The sequence below is a fragment of the Eriocheir sinensis genome, chromosome 31, assembly GCF_024679095.1.
Source record: "Eriocheir sinensis breed Jianghai 21 chromosome 31, ASM2467909v1, whole genome shotgun sequence".
NCBI classification, from domain to species: domain Eukaryota; kingdom Metazoa; phylum Arthropoda; class Malacostraca; order Decapoda; family Varunidae; genus Eriocheir; species Eriocheir sinensis.
Window position 1 is genome coordinate 17959536 of NC_066539.1, and position 10085 is coordinate 17969620.

Below are 10085 nucleotides of genomic sequence, written 5' to 3' on the forward strand. Positions count from 1 at the left end.
CCTGTTCGGTCTCATCTGGGAGTCAGGATGTTCTCGCGAGGCTTATCGAGTAGCATTCCCTCTCTGAAAATAATCTCCACCTGACCTTTATGAAATAGTAAGACTCCTATGTCGGCTCAAAGTACCGGTATATTGAACGGACATTTTTGTGGTTGTATAGTATGGCTTTCCGCTTTGTCTGAGTTTATTTTTGCAGCAGGAGAAAGAGCTAAAGGGCAACAAACCAAAATATAATAAAAATCCTGCTCTGCACTTCTCCAGTAAAAGAAAAATTGAGGGAGAGTCCAGAAGAGATCAATTTTGGAAGGTTTTGTTTTTTTTACCCTATTAACATGTCATCATAAGCCTCGTGTATTTTGAAATGTTTCGTCTCTAAGTCTCTTTTTTTATTATTACTATGCATACATATATACATACGCCTTCCCACATATTAACTTATAAAAGGAAAAAATAAAAAGTATCAATCTATGTATTTCATCCTCATCCGCAGCATCCCATTTATCTTCATTCTCCTTCTCCTTTTCCTCCTTTTCCTTTGTCTCCTCCTCCTGCTCCTCTTCCCTCTCCTCCTCCTCTATTCTCATTGGTTTCGTGCGAGTCTACTTTTTTTGTTCTCTTCTTTCTGTCCATATCATTCGCATCATCCTTTTTCTCTTCATTCTCCAACTCCTTTTCCTCCTTTTCCTCTGTTTCCTCCTCATCCTGCTCCTCTTCCCTCTCCTCCTCTCTCCGTGGTTTCATGGAAGTCTACTTCTTTTTTGTTCTTTTCTTTCTCTCAATCTCTTCCGCATCATCCTTTTTCTCTTCATTCTCCTTTTCCTCTTCCACCTTTTCCTTTGTCTCCTCCTCCCGCTCCTTTTCCCCCTCCTCCTCTTCCTCTCTCCGTGGTTTCATGCAAGTCTACTTTTTTTGTTCTTTTCTTTCTCTCAATCTCTTCTGCATCATCTTATTTCTCTTCATTCTCCTTCTCCTCTTCCTCCTTTTCATCCGTCTCCTCTCCCCACTGTTCCTCTTCCCCCTCCTCCTCTTCCTCTCTTCGTGGTTTCATTCAAGTCCTCTTTTTTTCGTTCCCTTCTCTCTACATTAACGCAGTGTCATTATTATTCCTTTTGAACTTAATTGGTACTTTTTCACCGTACATGATTTCACAGGTATATATATTCTGTGTAAAAGTGCGGAGGTAAACTGAATATACAAATGCGTGTTTCGGCCTTTTCGCTTTTTCCCGCTTTTTATGGGCTTGGATTCGGCGGTTCTGCGTGATATTTTTTTCCTGGATTCTACGTTAGACCGCACAGGTAAATGGCGGGGGGGGGGCAGGTGGGGGGTCCTCTTCCTACACCTGGATAGGGCTTTTTTTCCGGGAAGAGAGAGAGAGAGAGAGAGAGAGAGAGAGAGAGAGAGAGAGAGAGAGAGAGAAACCTTTGATGTTTATTGGATAGAAAAAAAATTCGCGACGGCGCTGTACAAAACTAGAAGCGGAAATATTTAATACGAAAAAAAAAATATGAACTCAGCCATTTCAGTTTCCCCCAATAACTGTTTTCATATAAATGTTGTAAGGTATTTTATGATGTATTTGTGTTATTATATACGTGGCTAGTTATTTTACTCCTAAATTTTAACTGCACATGTCATTCAGAAGGAAAATACAAAAAATACCATCATTCATACGTCAAACGGAGGGAAAGGTACAAAAAAGAAGTGAAAAAGATGGAAAAAGTTGAAAGGAAAATGGAGAAAAATAAAACGATAATGAGGAAGGAGAAAAAACAAGGAGATAAGAAAAATAGAAAAGGAAGAGGAGAAAAATGGGGAAAGATAAGTTAAAGAAAAAAACGAGGCCATGGTAAGATATTAAAAAATCTGGAACGGACGGAGAAGAGTAAAAAAATGTGAAAGGAATAAAAATAACAGAAAAATGAATAAATTGTTTGAAACGACGAAAATAAAGCAAAAAGAGAAAAGGCAAAAAAGAGGAAGACGATGGAGAGAAAATAAGTTAAAGTAAAAACAAGAACAAAAAAAGCATCACGAAGAATCTAAAAAAAGTGAAGAAATTATATAAAACGATGAACAGGAAGAAAATAAAGAAAAAAGTAAAAAAAAAAAGAGGAAGACGAGGGGGGGGGGAAGTAAGTTAAAGTAAAAAAAAAATAACAAAAAAACCACGAAGAATCTAAAAAAAGTGAAGAAATTATATAAAACGATGAAAAGGAAGAAAATAAAGAAAAGAGATAAACAGAAAAAAAGAAGAAGACGAGGGAGAGAGTAAGTTAAAGCAAAAAACAAACAAAAATAAAACACGAAGAATCTGAAGAAAAAAAAAGAAAATAGGAAAACCACAAGAAAGCAAAGGAGGCGAGCGGCCGAGGAACATCCCTTAAGAACGAAGTAAAAAAAAAAAAAAAAGGCTACGAGCGAAAACAAATTATTGACAATCCATAGATAAGTCTGACGCTGGGAAAAATATGAAGAAAGTTTTCCTCCTCTCGTCACCGTTAATATTTCCCGCCTCTTCGCTTTTCTGTGGCTTTCAAGGTTTTCTTTTTTGACTCACGACCTTCTTCTTCCTCTTTCTCATCGTCCTCACCTTCGTCTTCGTCCTTGTTTTCGCTCTCTTTCTCGTCCTTGTCCTCGTTCTATTCTTCGTCCTAATTCTCGTCCTCGTCTCCCTCTTCGTCTTCGTCTTCGTATTCGTTTTTGTCCTCGTTTTCTTTGTCTTCGTCCTCTCCTCAACTTCAATGGGCGGTTTCGTCTTTCTCTTATTTTCTTTTCACGGTTTCTTTGTTTGTTCTAATTCACTCCGTCTCCCTGTCTGTGTTTTCTTCTCATTCTTCTTCTTCACCTCCTTTCCAATCAGCATTTTCTTGTTTCGCTGTCTTGTTTTCTTTCTCTTTCTCGTTTTCTCTCTCAATGTTTCTATTTATGTATTTTTCTATCTCCTTTCTTCCTTCTCCCCGAACCTATTTCTCCTTTCCCTTCCTACTCTGTCTTTTTCTTTCATCTCCTTCCCTCTCTTCTCCCTCATAACCTTCTACTCGCATCTCGCTTCCTACCGTTTCTTTTTTTCCCTTCCCTTTCCCCCTAACCTTCCTCCTCTCACCCCTGTCTATGCCTTTCTTTTCAGCTCCCTTTCCTACTCCCAAACATTCCCTTCCTCTTCCTCCTCCTTCCCCCTGCCTTCCTCCTCCCAACCAGACATCGGCGGCTTCGGAAACACCATAAGCCCTGACGCCATATACATGCAAACTGAGTATCGGACGGCGGAGATGGTGCCCCCGCCTCGCCTGATGACTTACGGGGGCGGGCGTGGCGGAAGCGGGATATATACACTCCTAAGAGGCTCAGGCTGTCTGTGTCTTGTCTCGAATCTGATGAGGCGCAGCGTCTTATCCGGCGTGACGGCTCGTAAAGGTTTGGCGTATCGCGTCGACGGAGATGGAAAATGTGGTGATTGATGGAGTGTGTGGGAGTGTGTCTTGCGGTCTTAGGTTGCTGTGTTTGTCCTATTTCTTGTTATAATAGTGTGTGTGTGTGTGTGTGTGTGTGTGAGATGGTGGGTGTCGGGGTGAGGGATAACTGTGTGGAGGTGGGTGGGTGTATGGAGGTGTCGGTGGTTGTGTGGGTGTGCAGGATTTGCGTGGTGAAATAGGGATATGATAGCAGTCGAGGTTCTTATTTCCAGTGGGAGCCAAGATGGGGAGGGGAAAGATAGGGCGTGTGGTGGAGCAGGTGGAGGGAGGAAGGGGTTGGAGGGGAAGGAAGGGAATGGTTCGAGGGGAGGAGGGCAGGTGGAGAAAGGTAGGGGCTGGAGGGGAAGGAAGGGAATGGTTCAAGGGGAGAAGGACAGGTGGTGTGGCAGGTTTAGGGAGTGAAGGGGCTGGAGGGGAAGGAAAGGAATGGTTCGAAGGAAGGAGGGCAGGTAGTGTGGCAGGCTTAGGGGGGGAAGGGGCTGGAGGGGAAGGAAGGGAATGGTTCTATTTGCATTCCACAGGCCCAGATAGTTTCCTCGCTCCTTTCTTTCGTGTTGGACGATGTAATGTTGCCCTGCCTGAAGCGTGGTCTGTTCAGTTTTATACTTCTTTCCTTCGGTTTATTTTTTCACTCTCTTCTTCCTCTTGTTAGTTTTTCTTCGTTATTTCTTCATCTTCTCTTTCCTCTCTCGCTTAGCCATTTTCTTCTTCTGACAGTTTATACTTTTCTTTCTTTTTATTTCCCATTTTCTTGTTCCGGTTGTTTGTTTTTCTTCGTTATTTATTCGTCCTTTTGTAACCTCCCTCGTTCAGTCTATTTTCCTTCCTTCTTTTACAATGATATACTGACAGTTTTCACTTTCTTTTCTTTCTTTCATATCTAACATTTTCTTATTCCCATTATTAGTTTGTCTCCTTCGTTATTTATCTATCCTTTTTTTCCTCTCTCGTTTAGTCCTTTTACTTTTCTTCCAGTCCCTCCTTTACAGTGCTATACTATCAGTTTATGCTTTTTCTTTATTTCATATTTTACGTTTTCTCATTCCTCTTATTTATTTTCTTCGTTATATGTTCGTCCTTTCTTTCCTATCTCGTTTGGCCTTTTATTATTTTTATTCCTTCTTTCCTTTACCGTGTTTTGCAATCAGTTTACACTTTTTTATTTCTTTTATTTTACATTTCCTTATTCCTCTTGTTAGTTTGTTTTCTTTGTTTTTTGTTCGCCCTTCCCTCCCTCTCTCGTATCGCCCTTTCCTTTCGTTCCTTCCCTCCTTTTCCGTGCAATGCCGAGAGGTCATCTTCTTGGTTCTTTTCCTCCCTTTCCCAACCTTGTTCATACGCTTCCTCCGCTTGGCTCTCTCGTTCGGTCTTTTTCCCTCCATTCGGTCCCTCTTACAGCAGCGCGTTACTCTTTCCTCCCTTTCTTCCTCCCCCTTGAATACGTAAGTGGAGTTTCGTCGATTGGCGTTAGAGATTGAGGGAAACGAAGGGAGATGAATACTTTAACAGGGGAAAGGAAGAGAGAGAGAGAGAGAGAGAGAGTGAGAGTGAGGGAGAGACTGAGTAGCAGCAACAGCACAGCCTACACGAGACTTAAAGTATTACGTCCACCCCTGATTTGCATAACGACGCTAAGCTGCGCCCAACACCGCGGCCCAGAAAGAAACTGAAGGGAGGGAGATAAAGGACTGGACGGGGAAGGGAAGAAAATAATAGCGGGATAAATTGCCCGAATCTGCCGGACGAGAGAGAGAGAGAGAGAGGAGGAAAATGTGCGAGGAGAAGGAAGAAAAGAAGGATTGGAAAAGGGTTGTGAAAATGATAGAATGGAAAGGATAAGGTTAAACGGCAAAGGGATTAAGGAGGATAGTAAAAGGTTCATTATTGATTAGAAGAAGGAAACAAAGGAGGAAAAAAAAAGGATTGGATTAAGGCTGTAAATAAGAAATCATGGAATGGATAAAGGTGAACGGTAGAGGAACTAAGGAGGACTATAAGAGGTTCATTATTGATTAGGAAGGAGAGGAGGAGAAGGAGAGAATAAAGGAGAAAGAAAGAGGACAGAAAATCTTGAATAAGGCGAATGGGAGAAGGAAAGGATAAAATCAAAGTGCTGGCAGTGGGCGTGGGTGTGGGTGTGGGTGGGTGTGTTGGCGGGTGTAAAGGAAGCAGGAAAACGAGTCAGAAAAAGCGAATGTAATAAGGTAAGAAAGATAACAAAGAAGAGGATAATGATAAAAGAAGCAACAGATGAGGAAAAAGAGTGAATGAGACGAAATACGAAGGAGGGAATAAAGAGATAAAGAAGAAAGAGGGGGATTAGCAGAGTGCGGAAGAGGAGGAGGAGGAGGAGAAGAAGAAAAATGGGAGTTATTTATCGGGGAAAGGAGAAAGATGAGAAGACTAAATTTAGAAAAGAGAAGAAAAGAAGAAAGTATACCAATATGAGGAGGATCAGGAAAAAATGTAGGAATATCTGAAAAAATAACGAGAACGAGGATGATGATGAGGAGGAGAAAAAGGAATAGGAAAAGTAAGAGGAATAGAAGAAGAAGAAGAAGAAAAGGGAAAAGTGTAATGTGACTGAACAATAGCAAGAACGAGGAGGAGGAGGAGAAAGAGAAAGAAGAAAAATAACAAGAACATAAGAAAAAGAAGAAGAAAACAAGAAAAAAGAAGAAGAGGAAGAGGAAAAAGTGTAAGGTGATCTGAAAATAACAAGAACGAAGAGGATGAGAAAGAGGAAGAGGAAAAGGAAGAAAAAGAAGATTATGATGATGATTAAGAAGGAAAAGGAAGAGGAGGAGGCAGATGAGCAATAGCAAAAGGAAGAGAAGAAGAAGAAGAGGAGGGAGGCAAAGTTTGAGACACAGGAAGCCAAGTTATTATGGCCGCTCTTAAGCTTAAGGAGGACGCGGCGGCCTCAGCGGGCTCCTCACCGCCCGCCACGACGCCCCGATCACCGCGCAGCCCGACCCGCCGCCTCTGACCTCGGCAATCTCCATAAAACTTTAAATGATGAAGGAAAAGAACAAGAGCAAGATTAAAACGTCGTAGAAGAAGAAGTAGAGGAAGTAGAATAACAAGAACAAGATGATGAAAAATAAGAACAAGAAGAAGAAAAGCAAGAAATAGAAGAAGACGAAGAACAAGAAGAAGAACGAAGAAAAAGGAGGAGAAGAAAAAGAAGTGGTGGTTATCTGCACCGTGTTTATCTAGGCTGACTCGCGTTTGTGAATATCAAGTACCTCATTTTTTTTCCCTCTCGACTTTGTGTACCTTTTTCGTGGTCCTCATTATGTGAACTCTCCGCCGCCAGACCCTGTTTTGTTTGTGTTTAATTTTTCTGGCTTTTTTTATTATTAAAGGTACGACTGACTTCAGAGGAGCTACTGTTACTCTTTTCTTTTTTTGGAGGGTTGGGGGATCCTAAACTAAATAATATAGTGTCTCCAGTTTTTTTTTTTTCGTTATTTTCAAGTTCTTGTTTTGTGAATACGGTGCTTTCATAACTAGCTTCAATTTTTTTAACCGCATTTATTTTTTGTGTTCTTTATACTTATGATTACAGAAAAGTTTAATTATGCACGGAAACAGTTTATTTGCAAACGCTTCACATCTCCTCCCTCTTCTTTCACTTCTCTTGCATTATATTCCAGTCTGTTATTCTCCCTCTTCCTCCTTGCATCCATTCGCATCCAAGAAGTTTATCCACACCTTCTCATCCTTTGTTTTTTCTCTCTCTCTCTCTCTCTCTCTCTCTCTCTCTCTCTCTCTCTCTCTCTCTCTCTCTCTCTCTCTCTCTCTCTCTCTCTCTCATGGTAAAAAATAAATATATAAATGAAAGTAGTAGACGCACACTAATTAACACACACACACACACACACACACACACACACACAGTAAAAAAAAAATATATATATATATATATATATATATATATATATATATATATATATATATATATATATATATATATATATGTGTGTGTGTGTGTGTGTGTGTGTAGAATAGTTTTTTTTTTAAGTAATTAATGAAAATGTAAAAAGCAAATGAATTCATGCTTTATCTTCGTCCTTTTTCATCACAGCGCAAAAGAGTAGAAAAAAAGTAGCCGTTGGTTCTTTCTGTGCGAGGAAAAAATGGCATGAAACTATTGCCGTGACATTTTTTCTTGACATTACGACGTCGAGCATTTTAATTTTTTGACAATGTTCATGGATATTTCTTTGTAGTTCCTATGTTAATGAACCTTTTTTTCCTCTTTTTGACATGTAATAGTGTCCATTTCGTATTTTTTTATATATTTCTATTAAAAAGTATCGCAAGTATATATTAAAAATAAATGATCAAGCGCTTTATGGCACTGTCATGCCCTAGTGTAGGAAAATTATATATGTTAAACAAGTGTATGCATAGTATTTACTGTCATGAATAGATGCGGCCTTACATTCATCCACATTCATTCATTCATTCATTCATTCATTTATTCATACATTCATTCATTCTTTCGCCCACTTTACCCGGGTGCCTTGTTTGTCTATATTTTTCCCTTCTCTTCCAATTCATAGGTTCACAGAATACGTCCATCTCCTTCCCCTCTCCTTCCCATACTTCCAAACAGGACACCATAAACACACCTTCCTTTCTCTTCCCCCGGAGCGGTCCACACGTCACCCATGGCCGCTTTGAACGAGCGGGCGCGGCTGCCTTGTGACGTCCCTTCCGTGGTGGCCGAGGATAGGGTGGTGCTGATCCTCTGGTACAGCGGCACGACGGGCACGCCCATGTACAGGTGGGTGGTAGTGGTGGTGGTGATGAGTGGATGACTGGTGGTTGTTTTAGCGCCCATGTACAGGCTGGTGGTGGTGGTGAATGGATGACTGGTTGGTAGTGGGTGGGTGAGGAGTGGTTCGCCTTCGTCCTCGTCTCTTTTCCATATTCTTCTAGTTTATCCCTTATCCTCCTCCTAATCTTCGTCCTTTTTTTCCTCATCATTTAAATCCTTGTTTTTCGTCTTCGTTTTCGTCTTCGTCTTCGTCTACTTCTTGGTCATGTTAGTCTTCTTGCTCTTCTTGTTCTTGTGTCTTGGTCTTTTTCTTATTGTTCTTGTTCTTCTTGCTTCTGCTCTTCTTCCCGCGTCTCTTGTTCTTGTTCTTCTTGATTCTCGCCGTTTATCGTCTTCTTTGTCTCTTTTCCATATTCCTCCAGTTTATCCTCAACGTCCTCCTCCCCATAATCTTCGTCATTTTTCCTCATCATTTAAATCCTTGCTCCCACGAACGTAAAGGTGAGTGTTGTTGTTGTTGTTGGTGGTGGTGGTGGTGAAAGTTAATTATTTGTTGTGCTTCACCTTACTCGCTCGCTTGCTCCTGATGACCGTCGGGAGTGGAGGCGGCGAGTGAGTGAAGTGACAAGCCCCGGACGTGTACTCACCAGCAATTAGTTAGTTACCGTCTGTCTCCCGTGTTTTTCATTCTGACCGTTCTTTCTTACCTAACTTCCTCGCCTCCTCTCCGCCGCCTTAAGAATATAAATGTGTCGTCGTCAGGCTCTAGTTTCATTCATCCACTCATTCTCCTTCTCGCCTCTCGTTATTTTGTTATCTCTGTTGTGTCCATGAAGGAAAAGTAGAAGACGATGACGAAGACGAAGAAGAAGAACAAGGACATGAACAAGGAGAAGAATGATTATATTTTCTCTTTCTTTTGTGCCCCTCGGAAGTTTCATTTATCTTTTATTTTATCTCTTCTTTTTTGTTCGTTCTCTGATCATCCTCAAGTGTTTTCTTTCTTTTGTATTTTTCTGTCTAATTTTGTTTTTTCACCTGCTGCCTCATTTTCGCAGTTTCTCTCAATTTCGTCACCTTTTCGAATATATGTGGCTTTGTCTTTCACCATTATTTCCTTTCCTTACATACTGCATCCTTTTTTTTGCGTAGTTTTTTGCTATATTCGTTTTCTTTGTCTTATATCCTCTCAAATCTCAAAACGCGCTTCGCATCAACTCCTTACGAATTCATGGTATCATACTTCTTTTCTTTTTTTCATTTTCTCTTCACTTGTTTCGTTTCTCACCTTTTCATCTCTCATCGTCTCCTCTCCACCTCATCTCCTTCATGTGCGACATTCACACCTCACGCAACATTTACTCCTTAGTTTCACCTCTTACCTCCCCGTTTCACCTTCCCTCCCAACCACTCTATTCATTTTTCATTCAGTCTACCCCGTATCTTTCTCTCATGTCTCCATCTTGCTCCTCTCCCCCTCCTTCCATGCCTCGTACTCATTTCATCTGCCTCAGCTCTATCTCTTGACGATCTCTCTTTCTCCAGCCTCACCTGCCATCTGGACACACCACTTCACCTCATTTCCTCAGTCTCCACTTCACGTTTTTCTCCGTTTTGATATCCCTTTATGAAACCGTTTATATACCTAGTGCGGGTTCTTCTCTATCTGTTTTTACAGTTCGACATTCTCTCCCTCTAAATAACACACTGGCGGTTAATTGACGCGGCCTTCACCTTTTAGGACGATCCTTTTCTCATAAAGTAATCATGGATACACCAGTTGTATTGTGACAGTGACCTTAAGACGAAAGTGTTTTGTG